Here is a 4,484-nt window from a genome sequence, read left to right as displayed (position 1 = left end):
TTTTTCAATTCCATAAAAGTACCCGTTAAGTCTTCATTAACCTCCTCCGATGTATTAGATGTGCTCAACAAAGTCCCTGCCACAATGATATTTTGGCCCTCCTCATGAGAAAAAGATAAAGTTTTCTTATGTTCCATTGTTGTACAGGGTCCTCAAATAATCCACCAGTTTATTCAAAGATTTGTCTCAGCAAAACGCAGGAAAGGTGTCCGCGGAGCCACTCCAAATAGAGGTATAACCCAATGTCCTCACATTAACAACTCAAAGAAAACATATTGGAGCGCTACTTGCTGAAAGGACCTCCGTTTAATAGTCCCAGAAGGTGCTCTTTGGTAGGGTTCAAAATTATATCTATAGAAACTATGGATCCAAGGCACTTCTTCCAGTTCCAAAATGTTAAAAAGCTTTTATTCAAACATGGCTCACTCTAGAAACATTAAAAATGACTAGAACACTGCACACTGATGCATTTCAGCCATCCAGCCTTCCTCAGAGTGTGTCAAGTACAAAATTAGTCAATAAAGAAAATAAATAAAAATAAATGTATCTGTTTCATAGCAGGCAAGTGACTTCTCACAACTCTCTTTCATTGTAGGAGCCTTTCTATAGCTCACAATTGGAGGCTCGAGGCATGTTTAAGTGTGGACATTGCAATCATTGTGAGAATGTAATTCAAACTAAATCATTTATGGATGTTTGCACAAAGAAACTGTATTTAATTGGATCCTTCATTAATTGTAAAAGTACGTATGTAATTTATAGGCTTCAATGTCCTTGCAACTGATTCTATGTAGGTCAGACTAAACGTAGACTGCAAGATAGATTATGGGATCACAAAAATGCAATTCGTACAAGAAACAAAGATTACCCCATGGCAGTACATTATGCATCTACACATGACTCAAATCCGTCTACTTTAAGAATTATTGGTTTGGAAATTGTAACTGGATCGATTAGAAAGGGTGATAGATTACAAAGACTTCTACAAAGGGAAGCCTTTTGGATTTTTCAGCTAAAAGCCACCATTTTTCCTGGTTTGAATGAGGAATTAGATTTAACTCCATATTTGTGAAATGATTATCAGTACGATCATTATTATTATTATCAAGATATATAATGTTTTTTTATTTTATTTTATTATTATTATTTTTTTTTGTACATGTGATTATACTTTGAAATTGTTAATGATGCTATTGGTCCCCCCTGTAATGAGTATTTTGGTTTCTCCCATTTCTACTGAGCAACTGATTACTGATAACTGATATCTACACCTGTGACAAATTTTGTACTTGACACACTCTGAGGAAGGCTGGATGGCCGAAATGCATCAGTGTGCAGTGTTTTAGTCATTTTTAATGTTTCTAGAGTGAGCCATGTTTGAATAAAGGCTTTTTAACATTTTGGAACTGGAAGAAGTGCCTTGGATCCGTAATTTCTATAGATATAATTTTGAACCCTACCAAAGAGCACCTTCTGGGACTATTAAACGGAGGTCCTTTCAGCAAGTAGCGCTCCAATATATTTTCTTTGAATACATAAAATATGATTAAATGTGTAAAAATGTTTTAAAGTTTTAAATTGGAATATACTACAAATATATATTTTATATATTAATAATTGAGGGGGAGTTGTAAGAACACACACATATATAATTATATTTATATAGAGAGGCTGAAGTTACCTTGGTAGAAGACCGCGATGTAGTTTATATAGCAAACACGGACTTTTACCATGGTAACTTCAGCCTAAAACATGTTAACAAGGCAGGTAAGGATAGCTGACCACATTAATCCTCAAATATTAGCGGATTTTATCTTTTAAAAACAACACTGATATAACTACATATATATACTACGTATACATTATTTTATAAATAATGTAAATAAATTATTTTATTGTCTACTAATTACCAAAAATCACAGTTCTGTCTCTCCAACTCAATGTATTTCAATTGCCTGCTATGAACTTCCTGGAACTATTTGAGGTCTACGTGAATCACGTGACGATCGAGCGTTTTGGACTTCCATTGACGCAACTCTCTTTCTATGGCTCTGCCCCTGGCCCCCCCACAAGCTACGCCCATGGTTATGACGTCATTGTCAGGTGACACTATGGAAACGCTCCGTGTCACTAGTTAAAATTGCTTATTTCTCTGGATTTAAACATTCTTCAAAACATTTGGGATAATGTAAGTACACAAGTCAGCAAAATATATAACACTGTTCTAGTGGGTTTTGGATATTTTAATAAAAAATCTTACATATTGTGCCTTTAAGTTCCTCAAAACACCATTGTCATCTAAATGAAAATGGTATTGTCTAAACGCCCGCTAAAGCTTTCTAAAAACTATATAGACATATTAATAAAACAACAAAATTATTGTTTAAATTACTGTTTAAAAATTCCTCTGAAACTTGACACTGACCTCTGAATGGCATGGAGCCTCGTGTCTTGATGAACATCTTGACGCTTCTTGCCTTACGGACTTTGCTGGCGTCGTAGCCCACGGTGTTGCAGCGGTTCTTGTGACACTGGAGGCACATGCCTCGGTCGAACATGTCATTGCTCCCACAGCTGTACGCTCTGCTAGCTTCTTCCTCATTCAGCAGGGAGTCGATGAACAGGTGGACAGACCTCTCATGCTCACATCTGATGGCATTATTTAAGGCTAAGGGAATTAATAACATAATTTATATGATTTTAAACTTTTTTAAATATGATTTTTTTAGTCATATAAGTCAATAACCTGGTTTTTAGCAGAGATGAACGATTTCATTGTAGAAAGGTTGTAGCAGGTTTTAATGTAAGTTGCCAAAACAGATTAGAAATCCAGATCACGAAAAAATGTGACAATGTCACAACCTACTCCTGATACACAACTAGTCTCTTTTCATCTTTGGGAAAGTTACAAATAACAGGCATTTCTAGAAAATTTGTGCCAGTGCAAAATGCAATATTTTATTCATAGCAAAATTCATAGCATTATTACGATAAATCAGCATTTATTATTAGAAATTTAATTAAAAAAATTATAATTATATTCATTGTATTATTTTTAATTGATAAAAAATGTTATTAAAAATGTGTGTCTAAGTAAATTTTAACATTTGTAGGAAACTTTTTCCTCGTCGAAGCAGAGACCAGGAGACTCTTGGGTATCTTCAGCAGAGTACTTTATTGAGAACACGCTGCGTGGCGCTGCAGTCATCAAAAGTCTGACTAAGGCTTTACATTGTAGTTTATATACATTTTAAGGGGGCAGTGCTTAGAAATGGAGACAAAGCACCTGGGTGACTACCTTAAACAAAGCATGCAAATGAAGTACAGGAATCAGCCCGACACCGGCCTTTTCCCAGCCTTGATCTCATCAGCATAACAGTGTCATTCAAATGCATAGGTGCTAATCCAATCAGTCTGACAGTCCTAATTCAATCAGTATAACTACTCAAAGACTGGGGCAGAGGCACCAAGAGCCATTACAAACAAAAGGTGATAGTCTCAGTAATCTGGTTCATTTGACTAACAATAAGAGAACAGGAACAGACAGGAACCTCTTGCTACACTTTGCTTAAGATAATCATTTGTCTGATGTAATTTACCTTAAATGCTAAATACAATGTACTTCACCTTAGTTTTTCATGTGATGCTATGTCAGAACATAGGATCAGCATATTTTAAACAGATTCTTAAATTTGTAATCCCACAATTCCCCCTTTGAGAGTTCTAATAACTCTCACAAAATACAAAGTTAGACACTTAAAAGTTCATTCTTGTAACCTGTGATCGTTACAGGCACATAGCACTTGCTCTGTGTTGATTGTCTGTAGTGACGAACGGCATGTTGACACAGAAACAAACATGCAGCTAGGGTCCGTGAAGTTCTTACGGGTAATAGTCTTTTCTGGTTGGAACTGTCATATCCTCGTGATGGGCGTGGGTCATTGGTTGAATTAAACACTTTATACTGTGGACGCATATATAGTACACCAGTAGGAAAAACAACAGCAGAATTGCTATTTCCTTGATCCACAGCCAGGGTTTACCTAACAGGTTTCCGAACCATGAAGACTTATCTTCAGTCATCTGGTGTAATTTTGCTGAAAGATCAAGAATGTCAATCTTGATCATGTTGATGGATGACTGAAGTTCCCGTATGTGATTCTCTGCATTGTGTATTTAATTTTTCTTCCATGACAGTTGGCTTGGTAGGGGGTCTAGTTGTCTTTCAGAGATGGTGGCTTCATACACAGGTGATGAGGTCGGTGCGTATGGGTCTCGGGACAGCCATCAAGTGGTATCTGCACAGAGTAAGAAAGAAAACAAAAGACGACAGAGCAGTATTTGTTGTAAAAGACTGCAAACACTAGGGTTGTATCCTTTGTTCGATCTGAGTCTGCTATTGTTGTTCCTTCTTTCCCCATTTCTTTATTCTTGCGACACCTAAAGAACAGCGAGGTAAGGATGGACTAGTGGATGGGGAAGGC

At 36.4% G+C, this 4,484-nt stretch overlaps 1 pseudogene; it reads right to left on the bottom strand.

Moving 5' to 3' along the window:
- Window positions 1–4,484, bottom strand: part of LOC107653545 (lipoprotein lipase-like) — a 13,107-nt pseudogene that overhangs the window by 3,117 nt on the left and 5,506 nt on the right.

The sequence above is a fragment of the Sinocyclocheilus anshuiensis genome, unplaced genomic scaffold (genome assembly GCF_001515605.1).
Source record: "Sinocyclocheilus anshuiensis isolate Anshui unplaced genomic scaffold, SAMN03320099.WGS_v1.1 scaffold1079, whole genome shotgun sequence".
Lineage (NCBI taxonomy): Eukaryota > Metazoa > Chordata > Actinopteri > Cypriniformes > Cyprinidae > Sinocyclocheilus > Sinocyclocheilus anshuiensis.
This window is presented reverse-complemented; position numbering and strand designations above follow the sequence as displayed.